Source organism: Aedes aegypti, chromosome 1, assembly GCF_002204515.2.
Source record: "Aedes aegypti strain LVP_AGWG chromosome 1, AaegL5.0 Primary Assembly, whole genome shotgun sequence".
NCBI lineage: Eukaryota > Metazoa > Arthropoda > Insecta > Diptera > Culicidae > Aedes > Aedes aegypti.
The window spans coordinates 283,695,765-283,717,613 of record NC_035107.1 but is presented as its reverse complement, the minus strand read 5'-3'; the positions used below and the strand labels follow the sequence as shown (position 1 = coordinate 283,717,613).

Here is a 21,849-nt window from a genome sequence, read left to right as displayed (position 1 = left end):
TACGCTACACCATCCGTAAACTTAAGTTTGACGAAAAATACACAATAAATTTTCATCAAAAAATTGCCCAAAGCAGGGACAATTGTAATATACTCAAAAATAGCAGTTATTCGCAAAACTAAGCGGATATGTAAAATTTTGGTCATACTCTTCGCACGATCTGACAAATTATGCTTAATTTGAAGATAATATGTGGATTTTAGGCAATTTGCAAATTTTTCCGTGACTTTATATATGGGTCGAACTTTTGCCCGCTGATTCGAACTGTTGCCCCACTATGGGCTAAACAATTTTTCCAAGCATTTATGCAAAACTAATATACCTCAAAGCATCCTTATGATAGGCCTTGAAACGCCCTTAAATAAAATTTTGAAAAAGATTTTATCTTCAATTGGTTCCATGCTACGAAAGTTTGACCAAAAATTACAATATTCACGTAGAAAAACAACAAATAGCCATAATTTTTCCAAATCTCAATCGATTTTTATGAACTTTGGAGTGAAAGTCTCTTACTTGAATAGCATTCGAGCCACCATGACATTTATAAGTTTTATTTTGAATTGAGCTAGAAATCTTAAAAAAAACTCTTGTCCCACTCGAACTTTTCTGCCCTACTCCAGATTCTGTTTTCGCACGGATTTTGTTTTTACACAGCCGTGAAAGAAAAGCTTCCTAACATTTTTCCACCAAAACCTAATATTTGCGTGAAACGTCGAGAAATAATGCTCCTCTTTTTTACACGGCTTTTGAAATTTTGAACTACAAACTTTTTTTGCACGGCACGTAATTTCCGTGCAAAACAGAATCGAATGTACGAAGTACGAGGAGAGGAACGGGCCTTGGATTGAACCCATAACCTTGCTGTTAATGAAGCAGAAGCGGCTGCCATTAGACCACCAATTCCGTCATTTTTTTCCATTCCCATTAACGAGATTTTTAGCCTTGGCATCTCGAGACCACCGGCTTTACTTCCCTTCCGAAGAATGTTGTCTATTTAGTTCTACGTTATAAGTGACTATCTTGGGGATGGGCTGCGATCCCTAGTCCTCGGAGTGAGAGACGTGTGTTCTAATCCCTACAGCAGCTCCGTCCCCAACCGTAAGTGAAGTTCAATTATGATGGGAAATTTATCACAAGATTTATTTTTTTATCAGATGAAAAAACCAAATCAATTTTTACAATAGAATTGTAATTGATGTTATTTGCACATTAGAAAAGAATTGTTAAAGATGTTATTTGCACATTTTTTCCAACAAAATATGTTACAATTTAGCTAGTTAGTAGTAAAAACAACAAAAAATATGTGTCAAAATTTTCTTCACGTCATATAAAATTCAAACATAATGTGTTATAATGTAAACCAAAATATATCTCATTATGTTTTAAAACATACAGAAAAAAGCTCATTTTGTTTTTGTTTTTACATAACTGAATGAGAACAAAACTTGTTGTTTTCTGTACATGAAGTGAGACTGGCCATGTCTTAACCCGTATCTAATCGGGTCACGATTTTTTTTTTAAATTGCTATTGGTAATGTTCCCCTCAAATGATTTAGATTCGATTTTTATTAAATGTAATCCAAAAAATCAAACAGTTACTGATCAGTTTAGCCATAGTAAATGATGTTCGAACCTCTAATTTAACAGACAACGGCTAATATTGTGATATCATTAGGCAACCGATTACGGTCAAGATCACTTTATAGTCCTCCGGAAGATCAGGAACATCCGTAAAAGTGGATATTTCTTGAAAGTTGATCTAGAAATCTGGGATTATTAGCTGGTATACCATCGCTACCACGGTATGCTATCGAATGGCCATTTCTTTGTCTCTCGGAAAATCCGGAACATTTACGAGAGTGGCCAAAAGCTGACTATTGATCAACAGATCTGCGATTACTTCAAACGGGTTCTCCTGATTTTCATGATGGCCACTAGGTGACCATTGAAAATTAGATGACGTCGAAGACATTGACACGATTCTGTAACCACGAATGCAATTCTTTTGAATTAATTGCAGGTCTTCAGGTTAATTGTGAAGATATCTCCATTTACCTAGACTATACAGTGATTATCAAGGACAGGGTGTCTACTCGTTCACCGAAATAAAATTCCCTGATGTTTACAGGTTTTTCCAGGGTTCACCAAATCATTCCAGATTAAAGAAAAACCCTTATTTTATATGGCTCAAACAAAATAATGACAAATTTTAAAGTGTTTTGGATTTAACAATTTATACACTTATAGACATTTTTAACGCATGCTTAAGGGGCCGTCCATAAATGACGTAGCATTTTTTCATTGATTTTTGACACCCCCTCCCCCCTCGTAGCATTTAGTCACAAATACTGATACCCCCCCTTGGAAAATACGTAGCATATCAAGTACCCTTCCCCCCTGGTTTTTTTATTTGTTTTCCTCAGCGATTGGGCTAAAACAAAACATTAAAATCCAGAAATTCAAAGCAAAATTTGATATTAATTGCTAGCTATTAACTGATGTTAACTACTGTCGGAAACGTCAGGATAATCTGACGAATAATAGTATGACCGACTTATTTCCTGTTTTATTTTTAATTATTTAGGTTCTCAATTCGTACAGGTTAAATTTAATTGGTAGTACTTTTGCTGTTGATGGAACCTTAGACAAATTTACAGATGAAAATGTAGGAAAAAGGTACAATCTGGCACGGGTTGATAAAGCTAACAACAATGAGTAAGGGTTCAAAATATTTTATAGTATATTAAACAGAAATTTTGTTATATTTGATGAATTTTTAAAATTCTTCTTGGTAAAGAAATAGATTTGAGCTGATATGAAAAACAAAATACCTTATACAATCTTCGTCTTTATTCTCTAAATTCAAATCCATTCATCAAACAGTGGTCAGGTAGAGATAAAATAACAACTGTTATATTTGGATTGTTTAAAAAATCAGCGTTTTTAATACAATCATCTTTATTAAGATTTTAACTTCGTCATCGTTTCCCATACTGAAATATTCTTATACAACTTATAATAAAAAACAAATGGCATAATAAAAATGCTTATTTTTAATGATAGGACAATTTCGATAACACTCGAATTTGATGCACTCATTATTATCTAGCCTGCTCCATTGAACGCATTGAATAAATATCTTGTTTTACTATAATAACGTCAATGTTTGCCCAAAAAGCATATTGTACTCTTTTGAAGAATAACAGAAAATATGAATACAGTCATCTCTCCCTAACTCGATATTGAAGAGACCATCGAGTTAAGGAGGTATCGAGATACAGAATTTTTTTTTTCAATTTTTGAAATAGTCCTAAAAAAATCAATTTTTTATCACCCTGAAATGACATGTCAACCTTCATTTTACTATCACTATAATCATAATCATCAAATTTATGAATTTATTAACGTTTGGAGAATATTTGAAAATGTTTGTGTAAATATCGAGTTAGAGAGGTAAACTTGCATAGGAAACTGAAACAGATCGCATCGAGTTGGGGAACATCGAGTTAGAAAGGTATCGACTTACAGAGGGATCAAAGTATGCTAGATTGAAGGGACTGCGCATTCCATCGAGTTAGGGGAAATATCGAGATACAGAACATCGAGTAAGGGAGAGTCAACTGTAAAACTAGAACAATTTATTCTATATCTTGTTAACAAATGGAAAAACAATATTTTCCAAGTCGATTAAGCATTGATTTTTACTGAACTTATTAAACTTCTAATCATTTTATTTATAAATAAAATAGTTAATACACGAATACAGTTTAATATTCACATAACTATTTAAAGTTTTATTAAAGCTGTTTGATTGTATTTGTCAGGAAATATTTAAATTTCTCAGAAAATTTTCAATCTTATCATATTTATGTTTTGAGGCTGAATCATCATTTTATAACCCAAGTTCAATAAGTCAAACAAAAAAGTTTGATAAAAAAACTCTCATTTTTTTCAGCGCTACTTTTTTTACCGAAATTATTCAAAATGCTACGTCAACTAGTTGGGACCCCTCCCTCCCCCTTGTCACACATCGTCACAAATTCGTGCAGACCACCCTCCCCCCTAGAATGCTACGTCATTTATGGACGACCTGTAAGCTATTCCAATATTGCAATATAAAGGTGCTAATTAGAAGGATTTCCCGAAATTTCATGTTTAACTAGAAAATACTATTGTATTTTTTTCAAATAACAGCACAAAACAAGCGACATGATTTTTTCAACTGTTGATGCAAGAATGTAGAGGGATTCCACGGAGGCATGCAAGTCGATTCTGATCGACCATTTCAAAAATATCTGAAACTTTGCACAGTTTTTCAGTTCCATCTAAATCGTCATTTTCCGATATCAAATCTTCAAGTTGAGTCACGACTAACTTTTCAAAAGGGTGTATGTGAAAATGGTTCAAAAATATTCAAAAAGCTGCACAGCAAAAACGGTTCGTTCGATTGTTAGACAACTAAAGAAACAAAGTTAGACAACTAAATAAAGATTCCAAAAAAAAAATACACACAGTAAAAAAAAAATTTTTTTTGCATTAAAAAACATCATTTTTGTCACAAAAACTCAAATATCTCAAAACCCTATCGGAATACCAACGTATTTTTTGAGAGAAAACGGTCCATTATATTAGCTATCTACCATAAAAATTTGGTGATGGTAAGCCAATAAACAAAAAAGTTATGACATTTCAAATATTTCACAAATTTGACACTTAGTGAATTTTTTTTTTCAATGTTAATTTTTTTTAGGACCGCGGTTTGTTGCTGAATTTTTTGTTAAGGGTACCACATGAGGTTAACAAGTTGTTTTCATGATATTTTATTTAATTATTCATAACTATTATAGCATCTATTAGAAAGTTAGACGCGATCCAGTGTTGTGATCTAAAGTTTTGATAGTGTCATATTTTTTATTGTACGTAACTGAAGAAAAATTCTCTCAATAGTGTTGAAACCTTTTGATAAAAGAAACCTATAAGAAATCTAATATTGAAGACAAAAGCTACAAAAAAAGTTTTCTATACAGGTATACGACTAGTTTACCTGCAAAAAGTTTACCTCGTAGAGAACAAGGCGGGTCTATACCCAGGTGATCTAGTATACGTAAAGCAGGTCGGTTTTCTCGGCGCTGGTTTTCTCCATAAAGTTAAAATCTGATTACACCTGGGTATAGACCCGCCTTGGTAGAGAATAGACTTTGTTAATCATATTTGGGAGAAAGCGAGTAACTTCAACAACATCAAAAACATGATAGGTACATACCATGAACATACTCACGAAAAAGCTAAAAATATACTACCACTATGGTTATAAAAGATTTAATTGTAAAATTTTTCTTCAGTCAAGCAAACGACACCAAACTAGTCAGTAAACACTTAAAAGTGATTTTGTTTATTAAAATCTAACGAGCAACATGAGTAGTCGCTCTGTTGCAGGCCATTTGCAGAAAAAAAGTGTTCGAAAGAGCTACGAAATCTCACCGAAAGCACCATAGATAAACTGAAAGCGGCTGGTTATGCTCCAATGTCTACATTGAATACAAATTTACGCATTTGTACGTCCTGCCGTTTAAACGTTGACAAACGGGCAATCTGTACATCATCGGTGGATCAGGTTGCAGGAAGTTCGAAAACAACAACTGAGGAATTACTAGATGCACCGACAACAACTGAGGAGTTACCAGAAGTACCAAGTGCAGATAGTCTTGCCACGGTACCATCAGCGACATCTGTTTCAACAAATCAATCAGAAGATGAGTGCATCCAGAAGGTCAACATCGAACGCTTCAACGAAGGGATAGCTGAAAAAAAAGTGACTCCGATTAAATGGACGAAGATGGGTTACGTCAATTATCCCGAGAAAAAATACCGTGAAATCAACGAAGCTGTACGAAGAAACCTCTTCAAATTAGGACCTGAGGATGTGGAAAATACAGACTACGATGAGGTAATTATGAATATGAAGGAAAGGTTCTCGAATCTAGCCACGACAAGGAAAGAAAAATTATTGATTTTGTCGATGCTGCCAAGCTCGTGGTCTATTCAAGACGCCATTGATGAGTTCAAATAGAAATACAGCAAAAGAGGCAAAACAATTCAAAAATAACTGTCTTGCAACCAAAAATGCTAGGTCGAGTACTTCATTAACAGATGAGACAAAAGAAAAAATAATTCAATATTTTAAAGACGATGAAGTAAGTAGAGCTATGCCTGGCCAAAAAGATTATGTATCTGTAAAAAAAGATGGAAAGCGTCAAGCAATCCAAAAACGATTAATGATGACTACTTTGAAAGAAGCGTATACACGCTTCAAGGAAATTAACGAAAATATTAAGGTAGGTTTTTCCTCATTTGCAAGCCTTCGTCCAAGGCAATGCAAGCTTCTATCCAATTCAGGAACACATAATGTTTGTGTGTGCACAACACACGAAAATATTAACCTAATCTTACATAGTTTGAAAAGAATCAATTTATCAAAGGATATTAAAATGTTAACTGGTAGTCTTTTGTGTGAAAATACAACATCAAATTGCTATCTACGATCTTGTTCGGATTGTCCAGATTCTTCATCATTGGGAAATACTTTATTCGCTGAGTTTGAAGAAAATTATATTGATCAGTTATCATTTGAGCAATGGGTGACCACGGATAGATGTGACCTAGAAACTATTGTAAAACCTGTAGATGAGTTTGTGTCATTTTTTTGCTTGAAATTAGAAAGTTTAATTCCTCACGACTTTATTAAAACAGAGCAATCCCGCTTTTTAAAAAATACGAAAAATACATTACAAGATGGTGAATTTTTAGTCATTTGTGATTTTTCTGAAAACTATAGCTTTGTATTGCAAGATGAAGTGCAGTCCCATCACTGGAACGTACAACAAGCTACAATTCATCCATTCGTTATTTATTTCAATGGAAGTACGCAAATTGAACATTTTAGTTTTATTGTAATTTCCGAAGATTTAAGACACGACTCAGTATCTGTAAATTTGTTCATTGCCAAAATGATTAACTTTTTACGCGTTGATAAGGATAAAGAAATCAGAAAGATATATTTCATGTCTGATGGAGCAGCATCGCAGTACAAAAACCGTTAGAATTTTTCGAGCCTATGTCAATTTAAATCAAAGTACGGAATTGATGCAGAATGGCATTTCTTTGCTACGTCACATGGCAAAGGTCCTTGTGATGCTATTGGAGGAACCATAAAGCGCATGGCCACAAGAGCAAGTTTAGCCAAAGAACGTGAGCATCCAATTAAAACTGCAAAAGAACTATTTGATTGGGCGAATCGCAGAAAAGAAGAAGATTTAACAAAATTATCATTTTGTTTTACTACTACTGAAGAGTACGAATTAACGGCATCAGAGCTCAGCGAGCAATATAATAACGCGAAAACGATCCAAGGAACCCAAAAATTTCACTGTTTCATTCCATTGTCAGAAAATAAAATTAAAGCAAAACTATACTCGAACTGTACTGATAATGATGCAAAAGTGTTCGATATTGTGAAAAAATTGAATAACAATAAATAAATAAATAAGTATTAATAAAATGTTTTCATGATCTCATAACGCATACCCAAATCCAAAACTTTAAAAGTTTATATATAACATTTAGAAACTCATCGATCATACTCTAAAAAATATCCTGGTAAAAAAAAAAAAATATTTTCGTGTAATCTGTTAATTCATTTTAATTTATACATATATACATATAATATTTATACATATACATAATATTTATACATATAATATACATAATACTAATGAATACATGAAAACGACTTGTTTAATTCACGCAAGGCCCTTAACAATAAAATCAGCAACAAACTGCGGTTCCCGTAATAATTTACACCGAATAAAAAATTTTTTTTCTACTAAATGTGAAAATTGTGACATGTTTGAAATGTCATAACTTTTTTGTTTATTGGCTTACCATCACCAAATTTTTATGGTAGATAGCTAATATAATGGACCGTTTTCCCTAAAAAAAATACGTTGGTATTCCGATAGAGATATTTGAGTTTTTGCGTCAAAAAATATGTTTTTTAATGCAAAAAAAAATTTTTTTTACTGTGTGTATTTTTTTTGGAATCTTTATTTAGTTGTCTAACTTTGTTTCTTTAGTTGTCTAACAATCGAACGAACCGTTTTTGCTGTGCAGCTTTTTGAATATGTTTGAACCATTTTCACATACACCCTTTTGAAAAGTTAGTCGTGACTCAACTTGAAGATTTGATATCGGAAAATGACGATTTAGATGGAACTGGAAAACTGTGCAAAGTTTCAGCTCAATAGAAAAAAATGAATTAAAAAATTTACCAAATTTTGGTGCTGTTGCTTGGAATCACTCTGTATTGTAGTTATTGCATTCAGCTTAGTCTCTAAGAGTTTTTATTCAGCTTTAAGGCAACTTATGCTTAAACTTGTGTTTTTCTGGTATGTTAGTTACGTAATATTCAACAAACAGGCTTCTCTACGGTTTGTTCTATTTGCTAAATATTGATTTGGTGATTGATTTTTCTTTATCTTCCCGTAACCATTTCAATTTGCCCGGTGTACCTGGTACTTTTCCTGATTCCTGATTCCTAACGTGGCTATAACCTAACGTCTAACATAGCTGTTATGCAAATCATTTAAAAGCATGAAGATTTCATATGACACAACAATCTAAGTAAGTTGCGAATCATGAGAGCAGATTTAAAAGATTTTTTGATAAAGTTTGAGAGTGATTGGTATTACCTACACCTATATCTTACGCATCATGATTGATTTTCGTTTCAAATTAACTTTAATAAATGATCGATTGCAGATAGGTGAAATTTTGATGAATGAAATCTAAGATTGCATTGTTTTTTTCCTAAAAGAATTCAACTTAACCTTCAAAAACAGGTTCGGTCATTATGAAACTACTCTATAAAACTAAACAATGCTTCAAAACCCGCTCTTACTGTTCTATAGTCGTTTTGGAAGCATTTGCTTTTTGTCCCGGGATCCCGGGAAATCCCGGGATTTTTTAAAATAAAATTCCGAATCTCGGGATTTTTTCGAGTCTGGGAAACAAGACCCTCTAGTGCTAATGCCAATACAAAAGTATAAGTTTTATGCTAATGAATTGCATTTCCCAAAGATGGTGTCTTTTATTTTGTTTGTAAGAGCTCTGTTCATCATCGTGAACTGAACGGAACTTTCAAGTGCATCAGTATGCTTCTTCTTGAACGTTTTTAAATACTGCGTTCTCATGCAAAAAAAGGATTATGCACCTTTAGTATCCGTGGGTCATTTGGACACCTTAGACTGCTTTCCGCAAGTAATCATACAGGTCTGACCTGCAAAAACAGCCAAATTATTCAAAATATCTCAACTTGATTGAATCGTGTTAATGGTTGTTACAAAAGTCATCTGTTAAATATTTGATAAGGTATACCCCCCATAAAAATTAATACAAATAATTCGTAGAAATTTTTGATCTACGGATCCATTTTTTTTTACTGATAACAGAAACACGGATTATCAAGCCCCCGGGTAATCGCGTTCGACCTGTATAAGATTTGAATGTGGTAATTGGGTTAAATGAAGAATTGTAACGTTTCATTCGAAATTTTTCAAGTGTTGTAAATTAATCCTCTCTTTTCCATGGTAGCTCTAGAGCTCCATTGGTTTTTGACGAACTTAAGACGAACTGGATCAGATAAATACAATGCAATAGTTACATAAATGTGATTCTATATACATACATCAGATTAACCAACAATCAATTAACTGTGCAATCGTAAAACTATTAATACACAACCATTTTTCTGTTCAAAAACAAGTAGTTTTTTTTGAACTGATGTCGAATATTTAAGCTCATTTGCAACCCTATTTGTCAAGCAAATTTAATAAAAACGCTTTTTTCGTAAATAAATAGTCAATTAAAGTCGTGGAAAAAAGAAGGTTAATGAAAATATTTTCAAGTAATTTTAAAAATTGTGCATGAGGCAGTCCTGGTTACGACTGAGTGTCTTGAAAATAGGAAATTTAAAAAAACTCTTTTCTGAAAAATAGACTAAACAGGAACCAAAAAAAACCGAAATTAGACCAAACGGTAATCGAAAAACAAAACGGAACCTAACAGTGACTAGGAGAATTCCTGAAACTTTTTTTTTCAATTTCTCATAACATTACAAAAACAATTTCATCAGGTTGGATGAATGTATAGATAACTTTATTTGAGAGATTTTTATTTGTGTTCAGAAGTTCAACAACTACCGAAAGCTAAACATTACATATATTTTGTAATTGGATTAAATGGACAAATTGATGTGAAGTTTTGCGAAAAAGTTACACGTCTTCTCAGTGAGAATCGAACTCACGATTCCCTCATCTCTAGTTAGGGCGCGTTACCACTACGCCATGAGAGGACCCATGAACGCAGAAGTTAACCTGAATTCGATTTCAGCTCAATAGTCACGTGGTCCTCTTTCGCAAAGTGCACCTCTTTCGGAAGATAGTCACTATCCTGGAGATAGCACGGTTCAACAGAAACGAGTGGTAGTGGGCTTCAGTGGAACCGTCAGATTCCTGATTCTGATAACTATCGTAGTAGCGATCAGATGTGAATATATTTCTACCATCTTTCGTTTACTACAGTAGTGAGCCTGTGTTATAACGCCTTTCAATACATATAATCAACAATGCAGTCTGTCTGAAAATGGTTTTCCGGCGAAACTAATTAGGCTGATACGTGCTACGCTGGATGGTTCGAAATCAAGTGTTCGGATCGCAGACGAGGTGTCAACCTCGTTCGTGACGTTAGACGGATTGAAGCAGGGAGACGCACTTTCGAATTTACTGTTCAACATTGCACTTGAGGGTGCTATTAGGAGATCTGGCGTGCAAAGAAATGGCTTTATTATCACAAGGTCGCACATGCTCCTTGGCTGATTGGAATCGATCGAAGATCAGTGTAAGAGGCCTTCGTGCCTCTGAAGAGGGAGACAGCGAGGATAGGCCTGACCATCAATTCTACCAAGACGAAGTACATGGTTGCAGGTAGAGATAGAGTCAGGCATGGTGGTGTAAGTACTGAAGTAGTGTTTGATGGGGATGTGTTTGAAGTTGTTGAAGAATTTGTTTACCTTGGAACACTTGTGACATGTGACAACGACGTTTCCCGCGAAGTGAAAAGACGTGTTGCGGCTGCGAATAGGGCCTTTTACGGACTACGTAACCAGCTTAGGTCCCGCAGCTTGCAAACCGAAACAAAATTCGCCCTGTATAAAACATTGATTCTTCCGGTGGCTCTCTACGGGCACGAAGCGTGGACGTTGAAAGAGTCAGACCGGAAAGCTCTCGGTGTTTTCGAGCGTAAAGTGCTGCGGACAATACTCGGTGGGAAACTCGAAAATGGTGTGTGGCGCAGACGCATGAATCACGAGTTGTATCAGGTGTCCAAAGATGCGAATATTATCAATCGTGTAAAATACGGCAGACTTCAGTGGGCTGGTCACTTAGTGCGAATGTCGGAAGAAAGAATTGCGAAAATAATATTCAGCAGGGAACCAGGTAGAGGTCGGCGGCTTTGGGGAAGACCACGAATACGCTGGCTGTACGCAGTGGAAGAGGACCTTTCGCCCAAGACCGACGAAGATGAAGCTCTACAATACGCCCGGCAATGGCGTGATGCTACGCTGTAGCCATCAAGGTAGGTAATCAACAATGAGGTCAGGTAGACTAGTGTACAATGAGAGCACCTCGAATTTGTATGAAAATAGGCCAATCCATTTACTTGCGTAGTAGTGCAATGTTGACAAAATTTTCTTTATTTGCTGCGAGAAAGCAAACATAAACAGAAATGCTGCCGAGCATCCACTTCTTTGTTGGACTGACATTGACCGACAGATCAAATGAAATCAAACAAACATCGATACTTTTTCATTTTAAGGAAATCTACTTGTGTAAGATTCATCGTGCGTTGGTATTCGTGGCAGTTTGCTTGTAGACCTCTTCACTGGTAACTAGGTAAATGTTCTTGAGAGAATCAGTGGGAAAAATTCGCTCAACGATTATTATTGCGACATTATTATTGCGAAGGATTTTACATTCGCCGCACCAGAACAGGCTGGGACCCCTCAAGAAATTAATCCTAGCTACGCCAATGACGTTCACAAATTCACACACGTACCATCTTCAGGGGGGGGGATATCCTACCCTTGCCATGGCTATGGCAATATGGCAGGTGATGATGCATTGTGTGGTGGTTCCGGCGCTTGTTATGTAGTAGAAGAGAACCGCCCATAAAAGCATAACTGTCCCATATGGATTTTCGAATCCACACCTTTTCTCATCGTAACATTCATGCTTTAACATAAAGTTTACTACGCATGTAAAAATTAACACACTTTATTAGGAAACTATTTTGTCGAAAAATTGAAGTTGGTGTAGATTAAAAAAAAACAAAGGCATTAGAGTGAAGACAAATCACAGCCAAATCTTAAATTTTCATTAGCATTAGCATTAAGCATTTCGCACAAATTTGTAGGTGGTACCGTCCTATACAATTGTATGAGGGTTGCCAATTGAAAACATTTGTTAGATATATCAACCAAAAGTGATAAGCTATTTCCTGGAATAGCCAAATCTTAAATTTTCATGCGCACAAATTGAAAACAAAAAAGACATTCGTTTAAGGTGAAAGCTTGATCGACTGGCCAATCCCTCGTAGTGACCAATCGATTAAATTTTCAGCTTGAACGGATGTCCGGGTCTCTAGATTTGTGCGCATGAAAATTTGAGGTTTGGTTTGGATACATTTTCACCTCTAAATAAACTTTCAACCCTAATAGCAACTTCAGAACGTGAATTGTGTTCAAGGTTATTTTTTTATCAAAAGAAGCAAAATGAAGATTAATCATGTGTTGATGCTACACGATTGTGGCTTGTAGAAATGTACTATAAAATTTGAAAAACAGACTTCAAACTTTGAGCACCATTTTACTCTCCATTCTCACTTTTCACATATGGGACAGTTATGCATTTATGGACAGAGAAGCGACGACACATGTAGAGCGAGTTACGACGAACTCCGGATCGGCAAGATTGTAACCGAATGGGAAATGGAATTTCACCAGCAGCAACAGTAGTAAATTATACACCTGGAACTATGCCTTGTTACGTGGGGAGGGGGTGGCAATAAGAGAAGCAACAGGGGCTTTGCGGGGAGGGGTTGAAATTAATTTGGTCCCGGCACACCGGTAGTGTGCGATGGATTTGACGTGAGAGATCCAGATAGCGGAAGATGTCTCCTGCACACGATGTGGATGTGGGAAATTGCTGGAGGATCTAATTTGGAATTTTGGGATTACGTGCGGGCTTAGGTGAGGATTAGGATCAACGAAATCGAACATTTGCATGGGAAGATACATTCCTTTGCGGATTTTGGGGAAGAATAGTTTTTCTTTTAATGGACGTCTTTGAAGTGCGATAAACGGTAAAATAAGAGATATGTTGAAGCTTTCAGTGCGAATATAATCATTTCGAAAATCGAAAACTAGCATTACGTTGAATTTAAGACTGTAATGCTATAATCGTAAACTAGAAATATCTGGAATGATTCACTTCAAAGAGAAACATAGCACACTTTCTTGATAAATTCATTGAGACTTCATTCTAAGGTTATCAGCTGATTCTTCATGAAATTTATATTAGATCTCTAGAATAGTTTGTGCTGGATAAGCTTGTGTAAGCATCCAGCACAAGCTTGGAAAGGATTCCTGCAAAAGCTTTGAAAATCTTCCAGTACATGCTTGGGAAAATTTCCAAAAAAGAGCTTGGGAAAGCTTCCTGTAGATTCTTGGAAAGGCTTCCAGCAGAAGCTGGGAAAGCTTCCAGCAGACGCTTGGATTGCTTCCAGAAAAAGCTTCGAAAAGCTTCCAGCAGAAGCTTGCGAGAGCTTTCAGCAGAAGCTTGGGAAAACTTCCAGCAGAATCTAAGAAAGGCTCCCAGTAGAGGCTTGGAAAGCTTCCAGCATAAGCTTGAAAGAGCTTCAAGCAGAAACTTGAGAAAGCTTCTAGCAGTATCTTTGAAAAGTTTCCAACAAAAGCTTGGGAAAACTTCTAGTAGAAGCTTGAGAGAGCTTGCAGCAGAAGCTTGGGAAAAATTCCAGCATAAGCGTGGGAAACCTTCCAGTGGAAGCATAGAAAGCTGCCAGCAGACGCTTCAGAAAGGCTATCAGCAGAATCTTAGAAAGGCTTCCAGCTAAACCTTGGGAAAGCTTCCAGTAGAAGCTTAAGAAAGGTTGCAACACAAGCAGTGTTGACCAGACTCATTTCCCCGAAATTTGAATTGTGAAGCCATGAACTGTTATAACTGTGCGTTGTATTCCTGAGATGGAAGGGGGGGGGTGGTTGGGCTTGAGTGTTGCACATGGGATCTAACAGTTTCGATCTCGGTGGGCCGCAATTCAAGTTTCGATGAAATGATTCGCACTCACTCACTCACTCATTTCATTTCACCGAAACTTGAATTGTGGCTCTCTGGGATCAAAATTGATCGATTTTGTGTGCAGTACTGAAGCTTAACCATCTGCTTTTCTATCTTAGGAGGATAGAGCATGGTTGTAGTAGTTCGTGGCTTCATAGTTCGGAAAATGTTGTTTTCGGGGAAATGAGTCTGAGCAACACTGAACACAAGCTTAGGAAAGCTTCCTGCAGGAGCTTGGAAAAGCTTCCAGTGAAAGCTTGAATAGCTGCCAGTAGAAGCTTCGGAACGTTTCCAGCAGAAGTTTGGAAAAGCTTCCAGCAGAAGCTTGGGAAAGCTTCCAGCATACGTTTGGGAGAGCTTTCAGCAGAAGCTTGAGAAAGGTTCCAGCAGAATCTTTGAAAAGTTTCCAACAGAAGTTTAGGGAAGCTTTCAGCAGAAGCTTGGAAAAGGTTTCAGCAGAAGCTTGGAGAAATTACAGCATGAGTTTGAAAAAGCTTCCAGCAGAAACTTGGAAAAGCTTCCAGCAAAAACTTGAAAAAGCTTCCAGCAAAAGCTTCCAGCAGATGCTTGAAAAACTTTTTCGTAGGAAGCTTGAAAGCTTTTTCGTCAGAAACTTGAAGGTTCTTCGTCAGAAGCTTGGAAGCATCTTCGTCAGAAGCTTGGCAGCTTCTTCGTCAGAAGCTTGGCAGCTTCTTCGTCAGAAGCTTGGAAGCTTTTTCTTCAGAAGCTCAGAAGCTTCCATGTCAGAAGCTTGGAAGTTTCCATGTCAGAAGCTTGGAAGCTTCCACGTCAGAAGCTTGGAAGCTTCTTCATCAGAAGCTTGGAAACTTTTTTCGTCAGAAGCTTTGAAACTTTTTTCGTCAGAAGCTTGGAAGCTTCTTCGTCAGAAACTCGGAAGCTTCTTCGTCAGATGCTTGAAAGCTTGTCCGTCATAAGCTTGAAGGCTTCTTCGTCAGAAACTTGGAAGCTTTTTCGTCAGAAGCTTGGAAACTTTTCCGTCAGATGCTTGAAAGCTTTTTCGTCAGAAGCTTGGAAACTTTTTCGTCAGAAGCTTGGAAGCTTCTTCGTCAGAAGTTTTGAAGCTTCTTCGTCAGAAGCCATGCTTAGATACTTAATCCTTCATTATTGCACCATGCTAAGGTTAAGTTGAGTGCTGCTCGGAAACAGTTTTATCGAATTTTCCGCGGACTATAATAATTATTTCGAATCCTTGATGCTTTAGCTGTATAAGTAGGTCATCAATAATAAGAAGTTTGACGCTTGCTACTGCGGGGGCCGGCGATGAGGACAAGATCAAACATGTCGCGCGTCGGTCGAGTGAAAGTGAAAAAGTGGCGTGATCGCTTAGTTGTGTTTGAACCTTCGACCTTGACGCTTGCTCTTGCGGGGGCCGGCGATGAGGGCAGGATCAAACATGTCGCGCATCGGTCGAGTAAAGTGAAAAAGTGACGCGTTAGATTAGTTCTTTTTGATCTTTTGAAGTTGACGCTTGCTCCTGGGCAGTGCGTCAAGAAAGACTGAGCAGTCGTCAGTTGTTTTCCCTCTCGGGTCGCGCCTATTTTCTCTGAGTGCTTTTATATAGCCGAGCAAACAAGTGAAACTGAAAGTGGATTGTTGCTGCTCAAGGATGATGGATCAATTGGTGAGCTCGTTTCATGCTACTATTTCTAATCTATAAAATATGTATAACTGCAGCTTTACTCGTTACAAATGTGAGACGTAAATATGATTTTCGACAAACTTTGAAAGGTTCGTCACTGTGAGTGTCGACATAAACTCTGATTCATAAATTATTTACGTCTAATTTTTTTTTTCAAAACTCCTTTTTCTTTTTACCTTTATTTTTGTAATTAAAAAAAAACTTTGAATGGTTCGACACTACAAGTGTAGACTTGCGAATGGTTCACTTTATTCAACAAACTTTGACAGGTTCGTCACCTCAAGTGTCGGCATAATTTCTATATAGATATTGTTCATATCAATTGAAAATATCATATTCACATATAAGCATGTTTATATCTCACAAATAATCATTTATCATGGTCTAATCGCTTATCAAAGTGAATCCTGTGACCCAACGATCCTCCCCATTAACAAACATCCCTCCCAGTAACCTTTGTGGAGATGCAGAGGCAAACACGGTCTCCAAATAGCAAAAGTTACACACTAACATTCCTTCCCCCAATCCCACCTGACTGCAAGGACGTGGCCAGCGCCGTTATTGACCATGTATAAATAAAGGCACTGAATTATGCACACTGAAGAAGATTATGGCCAATCCCAGCCGAACTTCTAGTTGATTCTTTGTGCATTTTCACTGACTTCGGTCAATCACGGAATAGCAACCATTGATATGTGTAGTCAGTCTAAGCTATGCTAAGCTAAGCTAAGAAATTTGGAAACTTCTTCGTCAGAAGCTTGGAAGCTTCTTCGTCAGAAGCTTGGAAGCTTCTTCGTCATAAGTTTGGAAGCTTCTTCGTCAGAAATTTGGAAGCATCTCTGTCAGAAGCTTGAAGGCTTCTTCGTCAGAAGCTTGGGAGCTTCTTCGTCATAAGCTCGGAAGCTTCTTCGTGAGAAACTTGGAAGCTTCTTCGTCAGAAGTTTGGAAGCTTTTTCTTCAGAAGCTTGGAAGCTTCATCGTCAGAAGCTTGGAAGGTTCTTCGTCAGAAGCTTGGAAGCTTCTTCGTCAGAAGCTTGGAAGCTTCCTTGTCAGAAGCTCGGAAGCTTCTTCGTGAGAAGCTTGGAAGCTTCCTTGTCAGAAGCTTGGAAGCTTCTTTGTTAGAAGCTTGGAAGCTTCCTTGTCAGAAGCTTGGAAGCTTCTTCGCGAGAAACTTGGAAGCTTCCTTGTCAGAAGCTTGGAAGCTTCTTTGTCAGAAGCTTGGAAGCTTCCTTGTCAGAAGCTCGGAAGCTTCTTCGTGAGAAGCTTGGAAGCTTCCTTGTCAGAAGCTTGGAAGCTTCTACGTTAGAAGCTTGTAAGCTTCCTTGTCAGCAGCTTGGAAGCTTCTTTGTCAGAAGTTTGGAAGCTTCTTCGTCAGAAGTTTGGAAGCTTCTTCTTTAGAAGCTTGGAAGCATCTTCGTCAGAAGCTTGGAAGGTTCTTCATCAGAAGCTCGGAGGTTTCTTCGTCAGAAGCTTGGAAGCTTCTTCTTAGAAGCTTGGAAGCATCTTCGTCAGAAGCTTGGAAGCTTCTTCGTCAGCAGTTTGGAAGCTTCTTCGTCAGAAGCTTGGAAGCTCCTTCGTCAGAAGCTTGCAAGCTCTTTCGTCAGAAGCTTGGAAGTTTCTTCGTCAGAAGCTTGAAAGATTCATCGTCAGAAGCTTCGAATCTTCTTTGCCGGAAGCATCGTCATCAGAAGCTTATTCTTCATTTGATTGAAAGCTTCTTCGTCAGAAGCTTGAAAGATTCTTCGTCAGAAGCTTGTAAGCTTCTTGGTAAGAAGCTTAGAAACTTGTTTATCAGAAGCTTGGAAGCTTCTTCTACAGAAGCTTGGAAACTTTTTCGTCAGAAGCTTGGAAGCTTCTTTGTGAGAAACTTCTTCATCAGATACTCAAAAAATCCTTCATGCGAAGCTTGGAAGCTTCTTCGTCAAAAGCTTGTTATCTTTTTTGTCAAAAGATTGGAATCCTTCATCTAGAGCTTGCAAGCTTTTTCCAAACGTTTGGAAGGTTTTTTTTCAGTAGGGAAACCATCTTCAATCATTCTTTCAAATAAATAATAAATCATCTTAGCCTTGGTTTACAATTTTTATTATATATGTTTTTTTCAGATAAGAAGCAAAAATTTTATGTTTATATTTTTTCATCAGGGATCACTTAAATATCTATAAGCACATTACCGCGTATGCATCAAACCATGTAGCTGTAGGCATCCACTGTTCCTTCTTGGCGTTCCAAATATTCCTTTTCGATCAACACATCAATGGCTTTCTTGATAGCCCGAACCTTGGGCTTCAAACCTTTCGATAACTGCTTCAGGACTTCGGCGACAAGATCGGAATGATTCATAGTTCTGTGCTGCTTCATGATCCTTACTATTGCTGCCTGTATAACGAAGCGGTTCTTCTCTTCCGCCTGTTTCTGGCAAGCTTCCTGTTGCTGTGCGCTCATTTCCGAACCGATCTGGTAGTTTATGTTGAGGATTGATTCTGCATTATGGAATCCGGTGTTGAGTTCCACCGATGAGCTCGGTAGGAGGCTGTTCTCGTTGTTCTGAGATTTAAGCAACTTGCTTTCGATCAAAACCCTAAGTGACTGAATTAGGGCGTCGAGGTCGATGCCTGTATTCTCGCTCAGTTGATGAATAGTCCAGGAAGTTTGATCGTTGAACTGCAGTAGGATGGTCATCTGGAAGGTGTTGACCTGTAGAGTATACTGCATTCGGAAGCAGTTTGTGATTAGTTCGCCGCGACTCATGTTGTGCAACCAGGTGAGCTTCCTTGTGGGGTTTCGATGACCGTAGATATCGTTGTATCGGGTGACGCATTGTTCAAGCTCAAGGGGAAGCATCAACTTCACATTCGAATTAGGTTGGTAGAAAGTGCTGGATAGTAATTGGACGTTGAGGTCGATGTTCGTGTCAGAGAGATCCAGAACGTGCTGTTGCTTGTATTGACCGTTGAGTTCATGTGAAACTAAAATGTCATGGAACACGCACCGTAGCATACTGGTGTACTCGAAGCTTACGGCCCTCATCAGTTTGGACATTATGGAGGCTTTGATGTCATTGTTGGCGGACATGTAGTTACAGAGCCGCTTGACCAGCATTTTGCTGCAGAGCTTCTGGAATGCGTCTTTGTCATCGATGTATTTGAAGAGGACCATCAGTGTGTAGAGGGCGTCATCCAGTTTGACGACCTCTGGGGTATTGAGGCACTGTTTGAGTAATGAGTCGGAGAACTTGGCCAAATCGATTGGACTCAATCTTGCACCCGTTACGTCATTATCATTGACGAACCTGGCGCATGCTCTGTCCAGTGCAACTAGAAATCCACTATCCTTATCAAAGATTGTATTTATCAGTGTCTGGTACTTCTTGTGAACCGCCAGAATAGTTTGGACGCAGATATTCAGATCATTTGTAATTTCTCTACACTTGGCAATCGCGATAGTGCCTTGATTATAAATGTGAGTTTCCAAAACATCCTTCAGTTGCGCAAGACCATTTTCTGTACGAGCCAGCAGCGCGTATAAACAGCTTAGATCGAAAACGTTATCGTTTTCTAGCAAGTTCTGAAATACAGATTGTAACTCCTCCAAATGGCCTTGGATAAGAACTCGTTCACACGTTTTAATCAATCGGTCTCGAGAGCTCTCATGCAAATGGTCCTGCGCAAACTTCCATTCTGTACCCAGACGCAGCACTACAAACTTCATGTATTCCATAACTGAGTTCGTCTTAAGGAACTCCTCGCTCTTTTGCTTGTAGAAAGCTTCGGTACTCTCTAGGAGCGGGGTCTCAAAGTTCTCTCTGTACAAGCACAGATGATGTTCTTCTGCGTTTGGGCCCTCTATTTTCTGTCCTAGCTCTAAGCAGGAGCTGACAACACCGGACACTAAACTCATATCGACGTTTTCACCATTGCGCGCTTTTTCGATCAGCTCTAGAACCGAACTGGTAATCACACAATTCACCCACAGAAACACATGCTCATACCAAGCCACCAATGTTAGCTGATAAATGTCGTAGACGTCACGGCGACCTTTTGCTTGCTCTGGTTTCACCCAGAAGAGATTCAAATGAGAGCACACTCTGTTCACGACATCACTCGCCGAACTGAACTCTTTCCATCGCTCCACGTAGTATACCAATGACTCTTCGTCCGAGATGTAGTCGAAGACTTCCTGAAGCTCAAACAAGCGACACTCTACGAATCCCTTCACCCGGTAGTACAATTCCTGGCCGCTGTCGTAGAACACGTCCCCTTGGTAAATGTTGCAGTAATTGTAGACATAGGTGTGGTACTGCAAGAACCGTTCGAGATTCAGGCTTTCCTCCTGACGGTAGAGGCGCCCAATTCCGTCTGACAGTTTGGTCCATGTTTCGTCCTGTTGTTTGCACTTTTGACACCTGTCACGGAACCCCCGCAAACAAAAACTAATCACACGGTAAGAAGAAGACATGACTAGATCACAACGCGTCCTTAGTAGAAACTGTACTCGTAGCAATTCGGCATATTGCGAAGTATTTATGAGAGGGCTGGGTACGAACCGAGAGGTAGGTTTTGCCACCCGCGGTTCGGACTTCTCTTTCTACAGCATGGGTAAATGAATAGAAACCACGTAAGAGCTTCGTGGGCACAAACAGTTCCATGCACTGATAAAAATCCACGCGTTTGATTCGTGTGTTTAAAATTATGGATCGATTCATGAACGTCCATATCTATTTGTTGTGATTTTCTTACAAACTTTGTATGTGTACATTCAATTCATCAGTTTTTCTTCATGGACTGACTCATCAACCGACAACATGAATTCCATAATTTTCCACACAAGCTCCTGAAGCTTTCCAATTCAAATTCGTATACGTCAACCTATGGGTGCATAGATCATCACCCAACACGGATTCAGTGTGTTTAACTTATGGTTATCTTGTGTCATGATCATCATGTTCAAGTTGGTCGATTTGTAATCAATGAGCTTGCTGTCGATTTCCGTGTTCCAAATTTCTAAATTATTAATGATAAATTGTGGTCGGACCTCGTGTCGAACGACAGCCATCATCATGTCTCAAAGAAAAGAAGCAAATTCTGAAGCTGAAGTGTTAGAGGAAAATTTGTGGATTTGTTTTTCTTTCTATTAGTGAAGATGTCCAAGTGAAGATGAGGAGTTCATTCTTATTTTCTTTAAATAAAATGCATTACTTCCAGCATTGGATATAATGTATGGTGTTAGAGAAAAGTCGGATTCCACTAACAGATTTTCCTAGCTTTCAGCTTCGAATAAAATGAAATATGCCAATCCCGGGCTTCCCAAATTATGGATTTGCGGCGACCCGCTTGTTGCTGACTCACTTGTTTGAAAAAAAAAAACATTCAAGTGAGCTTGCGACAAGCATATTTCGGGGAGCAATAGTTCTATCAAATTTCTTCTTTCAGTCTCATGACATTCATGTTCTATCACACATGACTATCTAAAGCCACTACATTTCGAATTCAATAAGCAAATCAGTTGGTTTTCATGATTTAATATTTAGACATTCATGTTTGTTTCACAACACAACCTAATGTTGATACACATGCAGTGCCGTAGCGTGCGGTTGGCCAGGTTGGCACTCGCCAAGGGCGCCAGCCTACAGGGGGCGCCAAAATGCGTGAAACACTTGGTATTTATTTTCAAGATATTGAATTGGGGAATATTGAATTATTGAATATTGAAAAATTCTTATCA

At 38.0% G+C, this 21,849-nt stretch overlaps 1 protein-coding gene and 1 pseudogene across 1 annotated transcript in view; one reads left to right on the top strand and one right to left on the bottom strand.

Annotated features, from left to right (window-relative positions):
- Positions 1–21,849, top strand: part of LOC5566210 (serine-rich adhesin for platelets) — a 784,828-nt gene that overhangs the window by 323,492 nt on the left and 439,487 nt on the right. The window lies entirely within an intron of this gene.
- LOC5569885 lies at positions 18,240–20,694 on the bottom strand (annotated as a pseudogene).